Source organism: Mustela nivalis (genome assembly GCF_964662115.1).
Source record: "Mustela nivalis genome assembly, chromosome: 1".
NCBI classification, from domain to species: Eukaryota; Metazoa; Chordata; class Mammalia; order Carnivora; family Mustelidae; genus Mustela; species Mustela nivalis.
Window position 1 is genome coordinate 93865344 of NC_139020.1, and position 20402 is coordinate 93885745.

At 42.2% G+C, this 20402-nt stretch overlaps 1 protein-coding gene and 1 long non-coding RNA gene across 3 annotated transcripts in view; both read left to right on the forward strand.

Annotated features, from left to right (window-relative positions):
- FNDC3B (fibronectin type III domain containing 3B) overlaps positions 1-20402 on the forward strand; it is a 342975-nt gene that overhangs the window by 129843 nt on the left and 192730 nt on the right. The window lies entirely within an intron of this gene.
- On the forward strand, positions 1421-4627 carry LOC309843605. The gene is made up of 2 exons (XR_014300245.1): positions 1421-2702; positions 4439-4627. It is a non-coding gene; the product is annotated as an uncharacterized lncRNA (long non-coding RNA).

The following is a 20402-nucleotide window of genomic DNA, read 5'->3' on the forward strand; positions in this document are numbered from 1 at the left end:
CTGTACTTGTCTTTTCGAGTCCATGTTCAGTGGTGTCTGTGGGTGGGTTGATAACAGTCATGGTGGGACTATTTATATGGAGGAAATTGGCAAACGCTACAATCCAGGACATACCTCCCCCCCTTTTTTTTTCCTGGAGAGCCATTTGTTATTAAATATTTACAACCACACACTCAGCGGGATGCCTAGAAACGACAAGGAGATTGATACTGTCATCTTTTGTGTTATTTGTTTGGTTCTCTGGATAATATTTAGTCACAGTGAGGGAATGAAACAGCTCGGAGATGGCAACAGTGAGGAATGGAGTTGAGGCACAGAGGCACGCCTTAGCCCAGAAGCAAACACAGAACCAACTTAGAGACTTGTGTGTGAAAACTGTACTGATTCCGTCACCGGCATTAAAGGTTATTTTTAGAAAATTGTCTTTCAAAAAGAACAGCTTTGTAAAACAGTAATTACCTAATACCTCATTCTTAGCTGAAAACCATGTATCATAATTATTTAGTGGGCTTTTTTGTGCATAAATATTATATATACAGATCTAGAATATCTTTGTAAACTTTATTATTATTTTTTTTAATGAGTAGGAGGTCTTTTAAAGGTTTATTTATCTGAGAGAGAGAGAGAGAGAGAGAGCGCAGAAGGATGGTCAGAGGGAGAGAATCTTAAAGCAGACTCCCCATTGAGCATGGAGCCCAACACGGGGCCTGATCTCACTATCCATGAGATCATGACCTCAGCCGAAATCAAGAGTTGGATGTTCAGTTTCATAATTTCATGAACTTTTAGAGCCCAGGTATTCAGACTTGCTTTTGAGAGATAGTGTGGTACCTTTACTCCTTTTTAATCACTTGCTTTTGGTGGTGTATAGCTAATAATTTAGCATTTCATAATTTAGGCCTATTTGTAGATACATGCATATGGGCCTCACTGTCAAACAGCTAAGTTAGATTGTTCTAGGTCCCCCGCACACTGCCGTCTCAATGTCAGCGTTTTTCTTATGTCACACAGTCATAGTTTCCTGAGTGACATCGCAGAATGCATCAGTGATGTTTGAGGTTCTTCCCCACCACCCCTTGTCAGCGCCCATAGTTGTTCCTGTTCCCCAGAGTCCTTGAACAACACTGAAAGCCTCATCGATGCTGCCACAGGTGCACAACAGCCCTTTAGAGGAGCGACTGGAGGGGTTGCCTGAGCAGGGTTCTGGAATGTCATGCAGCCTTCTGCTGAGTGCACTTTACTGCGCTGAGGCCTGCTGGTAGAGTGAAGCCCGTTGGTGCTGTTGGGAATGGGGGTGGGGGGTGCTGGTGCTTGTATGTGCTCACAAAGTAGTTGCTAAATATTAAAATAAATGTGGGATTAAACGCTTCCTAAAGGGATGGTTTTTTTTTAAGCCGGATGGTTTTGTTTACTGCAGAGATTAGGGGACTTTGTTGGAAAACAACATGGAAGAGCAATAGAGATGAGTCATGTGTTTCCTGGCTACTTAGCCAACATCAAATAATTAAGAACCATTTTATGGATAGGGCTGTGCAGCCAGAAGAACCTTCTGCAGGGACTGACTTGATGATAACCCACTTTTTGAAAGAGCTGGCTGAGTTTGCCTCGCTCTTATAGGAGGCATTCCCCGTAACAGTGACTGGTGCCGGATCCCTGGCTCTGGTCCATTCACTTCTGGTGGATGAGTTACCTTGTTCCCCATTCCGGAAGCTTGCTGCTGCTGTTCCATTCAGATAGCACTTGATGAACATTCTCAAGTAGTATCTCGCACTTTATGCTTACCGCAAAGAAGGAAATTCATTGCTTCATTAGACGTAAAAATGGGATTCTTGAAAACCGAAGGAACCTAGAAGCCGGTCTGACTTTAGCACGTTAGTTTAAGACCGTGTGGTCTGGCTCTGTCCTGCTCCTGCTGTTTGACCTGGACCGGCATCCTGGCAAGCTTTGCTATTTACCTTCCTTCATGTAGGATCCTTACCATTCAGATCTTACGGGTTTGTTTGTTTGTTTGTTTGTTTGTATTTCATTCTTTGTTATTTAATTGGTATGTTTAAAACTATTAGCCAAGTTCCACTCTTCTTCCCCCATTGATGACTCTTATTAAAAATAGAAATGTGAAAAAAAAAAAAAAAGAAATGTGAGGCTAGAGGAGAAAATTATTTCCTAATGCTGTAGATTCCTGCAGCGTTTTCCTTCCAAGAGGCTGGCAGTGCCTTCTCTGTCACTCTTCAGTTGGGTGGAGAATATACAGAATTGTGGATAAATCCTATATTTATTGTCACCCATATCCTCCCCCTCTCCCCCGCCCCCATCATGATCAAGGCCACATGTGCCACATAGAGGAGGGTCTTTGGTGAGTCAGGACAGATACCCAGACTTGACCTTTGCTGTAGTAATGGTTGGAGTTGAGGAGGTGAGCAGGGTTATGATTCATTTCTTGAATGATTCATTTCTTGAACTCCTTCCTGGAGTTGCCCCCAGTCTCCTTTCCATGGTGACGTCCAGAGCTGTTGGAGAGGGAGGAAGGAAGGATATAATGCTTTGTTTCCCTCCTGCTCCAGGACCCAAGTGGATGAAGGTGGTTGGGAATGTCCTGTGGAAACAGGGCCTTGTATAGTTTCTGAACCTTTCGCCTGGTCTTCTCCACACTCCCTAGGAAAACCTGCAGGAGTGAGACACATTTTGTAAATGGCAGCTTTCAGGTATTGAAACCTGCTCTTCCCACTCTTGACTTCTCTCTCTCTGTTTTTACTAGGTAGTTTTGAGTTCAAACTAAGACAAGAGAATTTCATTATGCAAATCGTTGAGCCATTTGTATGGCCTCAGCGCCTTAGTATTGCTCTAATGTTAAAAGTCTTCTCTGTTTACTGTAAGATAAAACCTTTGTGTTTAGTTGGAAAAGAAAGGGGCTCCTTGGAGGCCTTTGCAATGGCTGTATGAAGATCTGTGGCTCAGACCTACACACAAAGGCCTTCTGTGCTGGGTCTCCGTGGCTCTACAAAGGTGGTAAGCTGAGCTGAGAGGGGGAAGGCTGCAGAAAAGCAAAGCTGAAACTCCTGTGCCCATTATTTCAAAACGAAGTTGCTCCTTTATTTAGAAAATAAAGCAACACACCAGACGAGTACACAAACATTTCATATGATTATATGAAGACAAGCTTAAAATGTACTTTAAAAACACATGGTTCAGAAGCACACATTCATTCATCTTCTCTGAAATTAACTGCCATTTTCTGTGAGTATGCTGTAGCACGCACAGTCTAGAAAATTCTGCCTGGTTTCTGTGTTTTCCTTGTGGTAGATGTGGCATATATTACTGCCGGAAGCTTGAATGCCCAGCATTTTTCCCCTCCTCCATTCTTTTTTATTAAAGAATGGGATATCTTTTTAAATCTCTCTTCATATATTAGTAGGAACAGGGAACATAATACTGGTGGAGATGGACTTGGGGGAGGCTTGGAGGGAGGAATTGCATTCTTTGGGCGTTCCTGAGAGGAAGACAGCTGTATTAACTCCCCCCAACCCTGCCACGTTTTCGGGGTGGGGTGTGGTGCGGGGATGGGGTGGGGGTGGGGGTGGGGAGGGAAGTACAAGGGCATCTCCCCTGACAGTCCGAATTCCAGCTCTTCATAGCTGAGCAGACAGCTTGGCACAGCGCTGCCTGGAGCCAGTGTGCATGTGTGTTACAGTTCTGATTATTAGCCAACAGAAAACAGCTGTATACATTAGTAAGGAAAGTACTTAGAAATAAAAAATCCAATAGTAGTGTTTTCCCCTATAAACACCAGATGTGTACAGGGTTTTACCCTGTGTCTGCCCTGTGTTTTAGTACCATTGTTTCGGGCTAGAAGTGGAAGCCAGCATTTGAGAGGTAGACATGTGGTGAAAGTAGATATGTTTGTAGCAAAATAGGTATGTTGTGGTTGACTAGAAACATTTTAAGGTTTATTATTTTAAGGAGAGCCATTGCTGCCTGGCCAGTCATTTCATTCCTCCTCCTCTGCCTCTTACAAAAAGAAAACATTGTGTGTCTGCAAAAATATGCTCTGCTATCAGGATTCAGACACCCCCTGGTCTAAATCATTTAGCAGCTTTTAGTGCTGTCAGGAGGTAACTGATAGTTTGAGGGATCTACAATTCGATACACGTTTTCTAAGGCATCTCTGGAAATGGACATTTTCTTTTTGATGCCTGTGGGAATTTCTGTACTTATTGTTTTGAGTGTATTTAAACCCATGATCAAAAACTACGTATGTGTCAATTTCTGGATTTAAAAAAAAATAGGGACCAAGTAAGGAAGATTTCAGATTAGAAGTAGGACTACCTAGGTCTTAGTTTCTGGATTTTTTATGTGACTAATGAATGTCTGAATTTGCAAATCTGAGGGAAAATTCAAAGATCCCTCCTCCTCCTCCTCTTTCTTTTTTGTTCCAAAGCAGTAAGTTCTTGGAGGAACTGGAGCATTTCACGACTGGTCCTGGGGAAGAAAAGAAGTAGAACTGGTATTGAAGAGGAATCTTTCTATGGGAACACAGCAAAAATACATTTCCAAAAACTCGCCTGGGGAATTCCCAGATTCTTTGAAACCTTGCATGTCAGAGCTTAAAATAAATACCGGTTTAGACAAACTGGTGTGCTGTTTCCTTACCTATTTTTGTATGCATTTATATCACCCAGGTCTTGTGTTTCCCAGTTGTTCTATGAAGTCATGGTTTTAAAAATAATCACGATTTGAATATAAGGAGCCTATTTCTTTTCATTTCTTTCATTTTCTCAAATTCTTCAATGGAAGATTAAGACAAATCCAGGAGTGGATTGCTAAGGGTTTATTCTAGTCTGAGTGACGTCAGTTTTCCTACAGCTGTAATTAATCTTCTGTCTTAATGCCTCTCATCCATAGAATGTGGGCACTGAAATGATTCTTTAGTTTGTTGTGAGAAAATCCCAGTAAAGTCCTTTATAGGAAACTTTTAAAGTTAAATCATTAACTTTTCCTAGGGAGTCTCTTAACAGAATTTTTCTTTCCCCTTTGCATTAAGTTAGAGAAACAGAAGCTGGGATACAGTACAACGAAGGAGGAATGTTATGAGCCTTTTGGTCAGGGCTAAATGATAGGGAGTTTGGAGAATTCCCTTTTCTGCCCATTTTAAAGATTATTTGTTCCTTCTTTTGGACATCTCCCTGGTGTGGTCCCAAGGCTTGTATCACATTCTTTTTATCCCAGGGGCCCTGAACTTGACCATCACTATTTTAAAATCAGGCCCAAAGGGTTACCACACAACTTAATGGTAATTTCTGCATTCAGATACAAGAGGTAAACAACAATTCTGATGGCTGCTTTGAACCCACTGTCTATGGGAGAAAACTTGATTTGTAATTTTGGAGCTACCTTGTGAGTCACACTGAAGATGCTCGAAGCCTCACGCTGCCCTAGGAGAGAGGCTGTCGCCGTGGTAGGAGGGCAGAGATGGGATCCAGGGGAGCTGTCAGTGAGACTCATTCCGCGTTGATACAGCCTGGCTCAGTGATGTGTTATTTACAGGGAAAACTCTGAGTCCATCCGTGAACTGAGAATCCATTCATGCATGCGGTAAAAGATGCCCTTTGGGGGAATGTTTCTATACTCTTGGCCACCTCCTTGGAAGGGGAATCCAGAGGCTCCTGGGGAGGGCTCTGAAGGCCCTGCCACTTTCACACCTCTAGTCGCAGAAAGACTCCCGTTTTCCCCAACCAAAGGGTGGATTCATCATTCAGCTCGTTATGACCAAAAGCATTTGAACATATTTGGGGAAGACTATGCTTGTGTTCTGGTGGGAAAATTCTGAAAGACCATAAGTTCCCAAATACTGAACCTTATTCCAGAAATAGCTCAGTTTCTGCCTGCTTTGTTTTCTGCTGTAGGGTGAGACCCCCATTTAGTGTAGTCTTGTGAATTGAAGCCTATTTATACACTAAGAAGTCTGATAGACGGGTTATTATTTTTAGCCTGAAAATCATGAAAATCATGTATTTAAAACTCCCAAAGCTAAATGGCACACTCATCTTGCTTAAAATTCCTTCTAGTACTTTTAAGCCAATGAAAGGGAAAATATAAACAATTTGTTAATTGCAGCAGCTGGTCTCTGATTATTTTTATGTTAATGTTTTGAATGGGTGGATTCGGAAGATTTTTAGAAAGGGCATCTGGGTTAATGTAGCCCTGTTCAGACCTCAATCTGGAGAAGTGGAACCAGCCTCTTCAAAACAAACAAACAGAAGCCTCATACCTATACTGAATCAGAGGGTGACTGCAAAGGCATGGCGAAATTTCCATACAGTCATGGAGGAGAGCGAGGACAAATGGTCCTGGTTAGGCTGCAGCCCCACAGCGTCTTACTGGATTTAGCATGGTGTTTGTCTAACTGCTGTGGTAAATGAGGTGAAGTCTTTTGCGTATACAGTTAATTCCCAATTATTCATACATACTCGGGCCAAATTGCTGATTCTCTATGGACTTCAGAGACCTTTCCCCTGCAGAAAACCCCTTCCCCCCATTTTTGTCCATTCGGTACCCTGGTCTCATTTTCTCTCTCCTCATGCTTTCTTAGAGGGGTTCCCAGCTACTCTCCTCATTTTCAGTTTTCTTTCCTCCTCAGGTCACTGCTGCTTTGCTTTTCCTGCTGTGGTTCCTGGGTTTACCTGAAGGTCCAAGGTTCATGTCTCAATCAGTTGTCTCAGGTTCGTGACAGAGAAGCTAGGTATTATCAGGGGAAAAACTCCACAAGATGGTGTCGGCCGCTCTTTGTTTCTCCTCCTGTCATCTGTGGGTCTTTGTGGAGTCAAGGAGAGTAGACTGAGTAGAGAAAGTATTCTCCCCAAAACATTTCTGAGCTGTTCTTTTATTTTTTTAAAGATTTTATTTATTTATTTGATAGAGATCACAAGTAGGCAGAGAGTCAGGCAGAGAGAGAGGGTGTAGCAGGGTCCCCGCTAAACAGAGAGCTCAGTCCCAGGACCCCGAGATCATGACCTGAGCTGAAGGCAGAGGCTTAACCCACTGAGCCACCTAGGCCCTCCTGAGCTGTTCTTTAAATGGTTTCTTCAGAATTTTACAGTCCTGTGGAGGAGGTATTATAGCTAAATGCTTAAATAGTCTTTTCACCCTTCATTTCTCAACTTGGACATTTCTCTGTTCCATTGTCAAAAGGCAGATAATTAGAAAGGGGCCATGTAGAATATGTTTATCTGGGGGAAAGTCCAACTTTGAGACGGAGTTGTAGCTACAGTGGTGGGAACAGCCTCAGGTGGTTCTTCATTTTGCAGGTAGCTAATTTATTGAGTCCTTTTTATATTTTGAATACTTTGGAAGATATAAAATGAATTTGACCTATATTCTTTCTTTAAAGAGGTTTAAATAAATCTAAGAGAGGTGTCTACACAGAAAACCATAAGTCTAAAGCCAATACATGAACACTTGATTACCATAATAGGTGAGAAACTCAGGTGTGGATGAGGTGTTAGGGCTCTCCCAAGAGGACATTGTTTCTCCTGGGGAGGAGGCTAGAGTTCATAGAGATGTAAAAACTTCTGCCCTAATATTCCTTTTCTGCACTGAGGGCTTGGGAATAAAAACTGTGCCACATAGTTTTATCTAGATAATTTTTTTTATGAACCCATTTTTGTATTTCAAATGTCTGTAGAGAAAATGAATTTTCTCCCATCATGTAAACACTTAATATAGATACTCAGGCCCTGCTTAGCTAATATTGGTTAAAGGAACACAGTCTTGTATTGTACTCTGTTTCCAAACCAGTCCCAAGCCAAGTAATTGGTTAAAAAGCCTTTGATGAGCTGATCAGATTTTGGATAAATCAACACTAAAGCAGTGTACGTTGGATTCACAGAAGAGCCCTTCGTTCCCTCACTGGTACCTAGTGGTGTTTGGTTTCTCTGTGGTCCCCCTAAAGCTTTTGGTTTCTCAAACCAAGCGTGATGAAGATCAGCAAATTTTAAGGAAGGGGAGCTGTAAGACACAGAGAGATACAGTAATAACAGGACTGAAAAGCTACAAGTAGATATAAGGATTCTGAGAGTATTGTAGTTTTCAGTGAGATTTCTGTGTAAAGTTTGACGATTTAACAGGCTTAACCTTCCATGGAATATCTCAACTCATTCTTCATGTTAATGAGTTGTTTTTGTCAGCTTTAAATATGAGCCAAATAAAAATAACCTTTAAATTGGGGCAGAAGAGTTAGTTCCTGCAGCAGCTACAGATTTCAAGGGGAGGATGAGGGATGGTCCCAGGATTAGGGATGATTTGGGTGCACCCCTTTAGAATTCCTGTCTGGGGTGATGATGGTCAAGTGAGCTCATGTGAGAGCGCTTCATAGTTGGAAAGTGCTAGAGGAATCATGAGTTTATCTGAAACTACTTCAGAATTTCTTAAAATGTGACTGAAGTTACTTTTCTGAATGACCTATAGTGCCTGTTACATATTTAGATTCCTGGTCCTAATCCTGAGTCTACTGAATCAGAATCTCTGAGGACAGTGATCCGGGAATCTGCATTTTGGCACACTCCTTGGGCTTCTCTTCTGTACTTTATACTAGAGCTACTTAACACTGGACGTTAACAGCCTTTTGAAGTGTGAGGTTGCCGGTTGTGAAGCTTTGCTGTTGGATAGCAGGGGCGTGCGAATGAAGCTCAGAGCTGACCATAGTGTTAGTTTGTGAAGGGTTTCTCAACCATCTCTTCTGTCTTGGAAGTAGGTGTGAAAGACCTTCCTCTTGAAAGCCTATTATGGGCTGTATGTAATTTGGTTATATGATACAATTTTCCCACTAATCCTAAGGGAAGGCCTGATTTTTAGAACCCCTGTGTTTCATAGAGGGGCAAGCTGAGGGTCAGAAAGGCTCCGTGACTTGCCTAGGACCACACAGCCACTAATGAAGGAGCTGAACTTCAATCTGATTGGAGTCTGAAGTGCAAGCTCACCGCCTCTGTCTGTTCTAGATTGCCAAGTGTGGATGGTCCTGGCCAGTGGGGATGAGATGGGGTGAGGGGAGGCAGGCAGAGGCTAACGCGTCAGTGCAGCCATGGGCTCCTATGGCCAGGGAAGCCAGATAAGTCAACATCCTGGCAAACCCATTAGGCGTGATACACTGATGGGCAATTTTGAAGCCCAGGAAACATTTGTAAGAAGCTGGCTGCCTCATTGCCCGAAAGCTCACATGCTGACTTTCTAAGGCATGTGCAAAGAGAAGATCACAAGCTTTGCTTCAAACTGCCTGTGAACTTTTTATGAGGCTTTTAAAACCACCACTCATAATGCTTTTCCTTGGCAGATGGTAAGACACAGACTGGTAAGAGTTAAGGAGCTAAAGTTTTGCAGGGCGTCAAGGCTGTAGCCATGGGAACAACAGGAAAATGGAAGGGACAGAAGGCAACAAAAGCTTGTGTAGAAAGCCAGTGAGCTGGGATGTCCCTGCAATCCCACATTGTTGTCATTTTAATATGTCTTAGAACCAAAGGTATCTGTGGAGAGTGATGCTAAAAGGGATAAAAATGCAAATTATAACAGCAGTCCACAGATAAGGAAAATTGGAAGAAGTCTGGAGTTGTTTGTGGGTGAAAATCCTGTGCCACATTCTGCAAACCCCCAGGTCCTTTACTTCCTCACTGCCCGTTAAGTTCCGCTCCGTCACACAGCTGGTGGGTAAGCACTTGTGATCTTCATCTTTCTGTGTTGTGAGGTAAATATGAATGCCATAAATATTTAGTGTTTGATCAGAAAATTGGTTTGTTTTTGGAATGTATAGGTTTCAAAAAGGTTTACTCTGTATTTTGATGTTCTCTGGGGACCAGTGGACCTTGAGTCTCATAAAAATAATAGTTGTCATCAAGGTAAATACAGGATGTCATGTCAGAAATTACGCTGAGGCAATTACAACATCTATATTAGAATAAAATACTCATGTCTTGTCTCTAGGGGAGAGGGTGTGAAGTGGGATTACCTGAGTTTGGGCCATATTACCCTCCCTGCTGGCAGCATGCATATAGTGCCCAGATAGGAGCGTTTAGAGAAGTAATTCTGTTTCAGGGCCTTATTCTCTCATCCCTCTGATGAGGGGAATGACTGAATGACCTCTTTAGGGTTTTATATTCCAGAGTCATCAACGACAGTTTTGTGGTGACCCTGACTGACCCTGGCGACTTCCGGAAACATTTTTTGTCTTCTTCCTCTCTTTGCTTTTGCTTGTTTTGATGGCGCTTTTTTTCTTGGACTTAGTGGGTCCACAGGCAAAACAAGCATGTCTTACTCGGAAGCACATAGAAGTGGGTGTGGGCAGGCAGAGTTGTCCCTTGGCTCCTTTTGTGCTTCTGTCATCCACCCAGCTTGACAGTGTTTCTCAGATGTGGATGGTGGGTCTTCTAGGGGTTTGGTAAAAAATGAAGATTCCCAGACCTCTTGCGTCCCTAGTGAGGATGAATCCCTGAAGGTACAGCTGTCTGCAGTCTGTACGTTAACAAGCCCCCCAAGTGGTCCTTGGGCTCACTACACTTGGAGAGCCTAAATGATTTCCCTCTAAGTACATGCTGTGGTCTTCAGACATAACCCATGGTTCCCTGAAAGCAGCAGTGTGTGTGTGTGTGTGTGTGTGTGTGTGTGTGTGTGTGCATGACTGTAAATAAAACTTCTGAGAATAAGTTGTAACCATCTGGTTTATTCATTCATGTAACAAATATTTGCATGCTTACTGTACACAGAACTCCGTGTAGCTGCTGTGGGAGTGGAGGCAGGATGGATGGGATGTGATGAGGGAGAGGTCAAATCAGGTTGCTCACTGGCTCTGGGAATCTAGTTCTACCACACTGATGGAAGTGAGTATACAGGAGAGCAGGCAACAGCTTTGGGAGAGAAGATGCCTGTATAAATGGGACCCTATAGGGTGATGGTCTGCTGTGCCTGGATTGCTGGAAGCAGTTATAAAATGGGTTCTACTTAGTAGATTCTTGGTATCTTAAAGAGTTGGGAGCTTATCTTCTAGATCCTGTTCAGTCTCCTCAGAAGCAGGAAAACCTGATACCATTTGGAGGCTGCAGTTTAGGTCAGGGGAAAAAAAATACTGAGGGGACACACTATGTGTAAAGGTGACCTTTCCTCTCCATCTTGACAGAAGATGATTTCCTTAATAACCTCTTGACTGATTTTGGATCTCTTCCTGAATAAGCTGGAAATAAGATTTGAAATGAGAAAGGCATACCTAGCAGTTACATTTATTTTATGTTTTGTTTTGTTTTGTTTTTAAAAACCTGCTTTTAGAGCATACTTTCTGTGGTTGGTCAAGTCATGTTGGTGTTTCGTTCAGCCTAGCCACTCAGTACCTGCCTCCCTCCTGAACCTGAGAGAGAGCGAGGTATCGGGGGACCTCAGGGAGAACAGACCGCTGCTCACCCACAGAGTGGGTGTCCTTGGGTAGCCTCATCGTGTTTTCCCAGATGGCTAAACAAATCATGTGCATGATTGTGTTTTCCTTACTCTGGCCTGAGAGTGAGGCCGAGTAGCTTGTTGAGTTTAGAAGGATCTTGAGCTTCCACACCAGAAGTAGTTTTAAGTGTGCATTTCCTTCTCAGCAGTGGTCCCCTCAGCATGGAGGTGGTTTTGCCTTAGGGCAGCGACTTCTTTGGCCTACCAGAATTATTGAGGTAGATGGCGAGAGATCCTTTGCCAACTGGATGGGGTGGCAGCAAGTGAAGCCTGGGTCAGCGGAGAGAACAATTCACAAGGCCAATGGGGTCACAGGATGGATAGAGTCAGGAAGAAGTGTGAGTCAGGCTAGTGACTGGCTGGGGTCTCCTCACACTGGCAGCCAGAGAGCCAGGTCTGAAGGTTGAGTCAGAGCCGCCTGGCCTGAGGTCCGGACAGTAGTAAGGGTGTGCCAGACTCCAAGTGGACTTCCTGAGGCTCAGATCATGAGGGGTTTTTCCTCTTGTGGGGAACCAGCAATCAGCACCTTGCGGGTTGTGACCCATGCCCTGTCCAGAGCTTGGTGGTGGGTTCCAGGCACGCTTTTGCTAAAGGTGTCTGCAAGACAAGTGGTTGGGTGTGATTTGGCTGTGACAGGATCAGCAGTATTTTTCAGCTGCAGCCAAATGCATGTGTCCCCTCAGCAGGAAACTAGCATGGGATCCTGAGGAAGTTCTCTCACCTTAAAATGTCATCTGTGTTTTTTTTAATGCCAGTACAAGTAAAAACATGGTGATATTTGGAATAAATTTTAAATGTTCTTATAGAATCTGTTTAATTTGGTGCCAGGACGTAATGAACTTGAGGTTTGAGAATGAGAAATGGAGGTGAAGTTTTTTTTATAGTTTAAGAGAGGGTTAAAAAGGAACTTGGGAGTGTTACGGAGAGTTTTCAGCTCCGAAACCCCACCCTTTTGCCACACCAGCAGCAGAGAAATTACAGAAAGCTGATTGTGTTGTCTATTTGGCAAGTCAAAGCAAGATACAACAAGCTAAAAGATGAGTATTCTAGATTGCCTTCACTTTCTGTGACATGAAGTTTCTAAATATAAAAAATACGAAGCCCCTGGGCGGTTGCTCTTTGGAATTTGTGTGGACAGATTCAGGTCATCTTTATTCTTCTTTGTGCTTTTTAACAAGAAAGACTTTCTGATTAATGAGTCAGAATTTCTGTCTAAGAGCTTTTAAGTTTGATTGTTTAAAAGCACAATTTGTTATACAATCATTACATTTATTTTTTTTTTTAATTTTTTTTAAGATCTTATTTATTTATTTGACAGAGAGAGATCACAAGTAGGCAGAGAGGCAGGCAGAGAGAGAGAGGAGGAAGCAGGCTCCCTGCTGAGCAGAGAGCCCGATGCGGGACTCGATCCCAGGACCCTGAGATCATGACCTGAGCCGAAGGCAGCGGCTTAACCCACTGAGCCACCCAGGCGCCCCCAATCATTACATTTATAATGTCCAATTTAGGAGGAGATAGAAATTGCCCTCCTGCTCCAATTTCATTTCCAGGGGTTTATCATTGCCACGTACTAAAACCTAGAAGTTCTCCTCTACTTCACAATACATTTTTTTTTCGCTGTGTCATTAGAGTGAGTTGCTTTACTTAAATATAGGTGCAGTATGGTTCTTAAAGCTTTGTCAGAGTGTGTGTCATTTTAATCCACTTTTGATTGTTGTGGGGAATACAGTTAGGCAGTTCTATCCATCTTCTGCCTGTCTACTTCTGAGAAAACTTTGTTTTCTTGTAGGATGACATTACGAGTCTTTCCATCTTCAGTGGCGTTTCATATTTGCACTTATCCAAGTTTTGCCAGTCTTAGCACTTTATGTGCCTGGTCTGTTCTAGTTCTTGACTGACGATATTAATAAATTCAACTACATTATAAGATTATTAAACTGTAAGAGAGATATATTTTCTTCCTTTTTTACTCAGCCTCCCTTCCGCTGTGGAAATTAAGGCTAGAAGTCCAGTCATCTGATAAGTCTGGTAATTTCCCAGTATTGCAACCAGTTACGTTGAGACTAACAATTTCTTATGTGGTTCTTCCCCTGAAGAAGAACCCCTGTGGTTCAACCCCTGCACCCCCGTTTTGGCATAGTGATTTCCATGAATATTACTAGCTAACTTCTGTTCATTTTCATTCCAGTGTGTCCTAGGTGTATGTCTAGGTGGGTAACCTGCTTCTGATCCTCATGATTCCTTTGAGATAAGTGCTATTATTTAAAATACAAATGAAGACATAAAAGTACAGAAAATATAAGTAATTCAATGAATTACCATTAAGAGATGGAGTGGAAATTCGAACTTAGGTCTTTGTTAACCTCAAAGCCTTGACTTTTAAGTCTCTGCTACCTCTTGCATTATTATTATTTTTTTAAAAGATTTTATTTATTTATTTGACAGAGAGATCACAAGATGGCAGAGAGAGAGAGGGAAGCAGGCTCCCTGCTGAGCAGAGAGCCGGATGTGGTACTCAATCCCAGGACCCTGGGTTCATGACCTGAGCCGAAGGCAGAGGCTTTAGCCCACTGAGCCACCCAGGCTCCCTGCATTATTACTCTTTTATTTAGCTCATACTAATGAGCTCTGACCATTGCCATTCAGGGGTCTTCGTGTTGAGAAGACTACAGCAAGTGGAACAGTGGATATGGACCATAAAGAATTAAATGAATAAACATATACCATTTCTGGAGGTGGTAATGGCTATGAAGAAAATATTGGATAATAGGGATGACAGTGCTATGCTTTCTGGCAAAATTTATAAAATAAGAGAATTTTTCTAGTCATCGGTTCTGTTGAATATCCTAGAATGGTACGAATAAAAGCAAGAAAAAAAATTCAAGCCTTAAAAAAATTCAGGATCAGTAAAGTTTCAAATCTTAAATGAAATGGTGATTTTATTAGCCGATTGGTTTGTCAGCCAGGGAACTAGAAAGGCGAGTTGTTTGTATACCTCCCTGGGTGGTGTGAGCAGCCCCCCGGTAAATGGGGAAGGAGCTGAAGGTTTAGAGGCTGGGTGTACCAACAATCCAGTTACCAGTTTTTCAGAAACTAGTTGTGAGAAGTCTTCTTCCTGGGTTTTCCTTTTCTTTAGGAAATACGATTTTAAAATTATTTCACTAGGAAGTGCTAACAGATCTTCTCTGTTAGTCCTTTTGATAATTCTCAAGAATTTTTTTTTTCACTGCTCAGCATTTGTTTCAGTTGGTATGACACTTGGATAGTTGATTGTATGGTTGATACGCAGATTTTTTGTTTATGCTACATGGCAGTGTACACTATTCTCATGTGTAAGATACACAGAATAATATCCTTTAGAGCAGTTATGCACACACAAGCGATATTGGATTGATTCATCGGATCCGAGGATGTGATTGGAGAAAAACGTAGGACTAGGTCTGTCGGATGGGGGAATCGGAAGTTCTGTAAACACCGTGAACACACATCTGGTTTGAAGAGCAACTGGGGCATCTAGAACATCGGCAGCAGTGCCTCTGAGGTGTGGTGGAGCTGTTTGACATGAGTTTAGGTCTGCGCAAGAAAGGTGCCCCCTGGCATCGGGATTTCACTGCGTGGTTTTGTGAACCATTCCTATTTTTTTCTTAGGTCCTTTGCATATTACTCCTTGAGTTGGTGATCAGATGAAAGGGACAGTAGGCACAAAATAGCCAAAGTCCTGTTGTAGCCTAGACAGCAGAGGGGCACAATATTAGAGGCTTCATTCAGAACTGCAGCTTTGTTCGGATCGTTCTAGGTGTTTCGGTGCTCTTCTTCCGACGGGCCTCCTCAGGAGCCTGCTCCCTTCCTGGCATCTGAGATTCTCTTCTGTCTCACGATGCGAGGAAGACCAAGGAAGACGTCCTCTTTTATTCTGTAGAGCCCTTTATCATGGTGGAAATTGGGCCCACCTTGCCTCAGAGTCTTCGTAATACTTCCTGCCAAAATTGCATAGACAGTCCAGTGCCTTTCAGTTGGATCACTTGGATTGCTTTGTAGGCACTGTCAACCACCTGTTCCACAAATGAAGTTTTGAAGATTCAGAAGTTAAAGAAAAAAAGACCAGAATTCAAATATTAACAATGTGTGTCATTACCCTTCTGGAGATTGGTGTCCAAGCAGTGAAATACTCGCTATAATTCCCCCCACCCCAGGTGGTAGACAAAGGCTGTTACCGTTTGCCATCTTGAAGTTGTGGGTTTTTATCAGTGACTTTTGTCATGAACGTGGATCTGTCACAGAAGACCGTTTTAGCTCTGTGGTCTGCTTGGTTGGGTCTTCTCTAGGAGCTTCTGTCAATTTCAGAGCATCTTTCATGTCACCCATACCCTTTTTATTTATAAAAGGTCAGAGAAAGGATTTCCCATTTCTTTCCACTAGGTAGACTTAAAAAAAAAAGGGGGCCTGGTCTCTTTCTGGCTCTTTTTCTTTCTCTCACCGTGCCCATTGATTGGCCCGGTAGCCCAGGAGTCCATAGACCAGCAATCCAGATAGACACAGAAGACCCCTGATCCTGCGTAAGGCCTCACCTCTCGAAAATTATTTGTTCTAAATAAAGCAGAACATTTCTGTTTTCATTACTCACATTCTTACTTTGGGAAAGTTGGAGATACTGCATTCTTTTTTTTTTTTTAAAGATTTTATTTATTTGACAGGGATCACAAGTAGGCAGAGAGGCAGGCAGAGAGAGAGAGAGGAGGAAGTAGGCTCCCTGCTGAGCAGAGAGCCCGATGCGGGACTCGATCTCAGGACCCTGAGATCATGACCTGAGCCGAAGGCAGCAGCTTAACCCACTGAGCCACCCAGGCGCCCGAGATACTGCATTCTTTTACAGAATGTATTTATCCTATTTTTAAGTATTTAAAGATGGAGTTTGTTCTTCTGCAGTGATCTCTTCCTTACTGAGATTTGAAAGGAAATGTTTTAGTTTAAAACCTCATGAAAAAAACTTAATAACTTTCCATTTGCAGTATGGTATGTTACCTTGTACCATTTTATTTAGAATATGTTTATCATAGTTATAGGAAAATTTAGCTACTATTGGCCACAATAATAGGCCAAAAGATTCTGTGAACTTTATATTGGTAATTTAGTTCCTTACAAAGATAAATAATTGGTCTAATGTAGTTACTGTTTTCTTAATTACAAGGAAATAATTATACTGCTCTAATTTAATGTAAATTTTGTGCCGCCTTTGCTTCTCCCCAAAAAATGTAATGTGTATGTTTAATTCTTACTGAATTGCTAGCTCTTGTAAGTCATCACTGCTTTTGGAGACCATACCTTCTATTTTACTCAGAGTCTAAGATGTTTTGAAGACCAGGCAACAAAAAGGACAGTGGCTATAATTGACAGGAACTGAATTGTAGATGTTGAGGCTGGAAGCTGAAGAGAGCTGTGAAAGCTGAAGGAGGGCTTTCAGAAGTTGGGGAGCTTCAAGAATTTCCATGAAATAAATGTTCTTAGAATTACTTGCCTCACTGCCCTCCTCCAGCAGTGGTGCTTTTTCTGTGATGTTCCATCTGCTATAGGTTTTTTTTTTTTTTAAATTTATGGAAACTGGAGAGAGTAAATAGTTGAGTTCATAAAGTGTCATCTGTTTCTTTTGATGTCTAAATAATTTGGGGTTGCATATGCTTGTCTCCCCACCTCCATGGCAATATTTTGTTAAAAAACAAAACAACAACAACCAAAACCAAACCAAAACCCACAAAACTCCAAATTTGGGATTTGAACATCGTGGCAAAGTCCTTTGAAAAGCATCTGAAATGCTTGCTTTACTCAGTTAAGAATTTAAACATTTATAGGTAGGACATTTATGGGCATCTCCTTCACCCCCGAAAACAACCCAGACTCATTGACAACCTCCACAGTCTTGGAAAGGCCTGCCAAGATGCATAAACTTGACCAAGGGGGAAAATGCACATGACATTTACCCAAATTTCTGATTTCTAGTGCCTTGGCACTGTGCTGTTTTTATTCCTACTTTACAAATCCTCTACGGGCTTGAGAAAAGGAAGTAGATGGGAGGAGAGAATAATGGATGTTTTAAGTCCTCAGTTAGCATCTCTCCTGTTGTTTTGTCTTTAACAGCTGAGGTGGTGAGGAGAGGCTGAGGTTGAAGCCTTCTTTCCCTTGCCCTGTTCTCTCTCGTCCTCTTCGTGAGCTGCGTTATCAATACATATTCATACACGCACCCTCCTTGGCTTTTCCGTGTCTCATTGACAACCACAGCGGGTAGCATGGCCCACAATTTGGCTGACTTGAGTTTCAAAGCCAGAGTTGTCGTTGAGAACATGATTTAACTTATTTTTTTTTTTAATTTTTTAACTAATTTTTATTTATCAGCTGGAGGGAGGAAACGGCTGTAAAATCTTGTCTTGGTTATTGCCTAAGGTGGCGATAATACTTCCTGGTTTTGCTAAATGAGTTCTGGGTTATTGCACAGTGGCTCGCCCCGCGGAAGCCGACCATATGCCCTGGCCTCTCCAGACATATCAGAAGTATATGGCAAATAGTAGAAATGCTGGGCTGACTTCCCCATTTCATAGTTGAGATGGTCAGCTGTGTGTAGTATGTCCATCTGTCCAAAAGTGTTTTTTGAACGTTGGTGGTGCTCTTTCCTTTTGAACGTTTGTGGTACTCCTTCTAAAACCGCATCTTAAAATCCTATTATAAAAAATCCTATTTGTTTTGAAAAGTAAATGCCATTGTCGTTGGTGAAATTATTACTTGACCTCTGCTTATTTATTGCGTAGTAGTAATGTGTAACAGAATAACTTTATTGTTACTGTTTGATCATGCTAACCTGTCCAGCCGAAAAGGTGAGCTTCCTGTGAGTAGTGATGGTGGTGGTCTCATTTACCTGCCACTTGGGCACTCAGTACATGTTGGAGGAGTAATTGTTTTGTTTTTGTTTTTAAAGATTTTATTTATTTATTTGAGAGAGAAAGAGAGCACAGGTAGGGGAAGGGACAGAGAGACAAGCAGACTCCCTGCTGAGCCGGGAGCCCAGTGCAGGGCTTGATCCCAGGGACCCTAAGATCATGACCTGAGCTGAAGGCAGATGCTTAACTCCCTGAGCCACCCAGGTGCCCTGGAATGACTTTTAAAAAAAAAAAAAAAAAAAAAAAAAATATATATATATATATATATATATATATATATATATATATATATATATTTATTTATTTATTTTTCAGAGAGAGTGTGTGGGCATGCACACACCTCTGCGCAGGGGCAGGAGGGCAAGGGCAGAGGGAGAGGGAGAAGCAGACTCTATGCTGAGCAGGGACCCTGTTTTGGAACTTGATCCCAGAACCCTGGGATCATGACCTGAGCTGAAGGCAGACGCTTAACCAACTGAGCCACGCAGGTGCCCCATATTAGCTTTAATATTTGCTTCCAAAGAAAGGCAAACTTGCCTAAACTTTGTAAATTTTAGTCGAAATAGTGGGATAGTCACAATTTATAATGTTCAGTTATTTGTAAGATATAGTTTGCTTTCTACTGTGGTGTCATTTTAGAGGGGAAATTTGTTAAAAAAAAAAAGTTCAGTTACAGTGTTGTCATTTATACACTCCGTTTTTGGAGTATGAAAGCAGTGCCTTCTTAAATCTGATAATAAGTAATAGCTCCAGAAAACCAGTGTTTAGAATAAATTTGGCTGTTCGCTTCCTTTAAAATTACATCATTCAGCCAAGTTTCTTATATTGTTTGGAATGAGGAGATACCAGGGAACTGAACTGTGATCCTGTTACTCTCAAATACTTAGCAACTGATGTTTACTAGTTGCTTGGTGTGTCTCGACTGTATACTGTGTTTATTCCTGTTGTTGCACAGATGGCGAAACTGAAGCTCAGTAAAGTTAGGCCCCCTGACCAAATGCACAGAGCTGGCCAGAAATGGAAATGGAATGTCAGCCCAGGCAGCGGGACTTCAGCTCTGCTCCCCCAACACGTCTCTGTCCTGCTGGAGCCTCGTTTCTCGCTTGTGAAGCCAGCCTGCTCTGAGCTGGAGTCGCTGTAGAGGTTGTGACCCCAAGTGGACAGGACTGGGGTGAACGGAATGAAGGGCAATGAGCATGAGGCTGTGGGAATGGTGGCAGCTTAGAAACACCTTGAATCCGTGTAGTGAGCTGTCCTGAGACAGAGTTTTAAAATTACACAGTCTCAAATGTAACCTTCTCAGCAAAGGCTACAGATGGCCCCCAAACTGTGGGAGTTATCAGAGGATGAGGTGGAAATGCTTCCGGGTTCTTCGGAACAGTAAGGTCGGAATCTGATCGCAGCCTCTGTTGCACACGGCACTTGTTAACGAAATTCCTTCTTTCTGTGGTCAGCTCATCAGTTTCATCCCTGTAAAGAGTCATAGGTGTAAATAGGTAGGTTAAACTAAACCGTAATTGGTAAGTTTGTTCAGTGTAACATATTGGGTGCAGGGAGGTGGAAGATTAAATATTCAAAAATTGGATAGTGGTTGGATAACCACTGTATCTCATTTAATGATAAAACATTGAAATTATCTTTATACTCTCATTTCACTTTGTAAGAGCATACAGTGTTAGAAGTCAATGAAACCATGGAGCATAACCAACCCTCATTATTTTCCGGGTGAAGGAACTGAGGCTCCTATACTATGAGGCTCATAGAATAGCTATGCTGTTTGCCTAAGATCACACAGCACAGAGCTGAAGATGACTGGAGACGCCCTGAGTTTTCTGCTGTGTCTGTGTGTATACTTACTGTTTTTAAGTGAGTCCTGTTCCTCACTATTAAGCTTAGACTCAGTTACTCTTGTATCCGTATTTGGTGTTTGTGCTACTGTGAATGTCAACACTGTGGTGTATTTTCGTGCCAGTGGGAGTATCTTAGAGGAATTGAACATATTGTAAACAT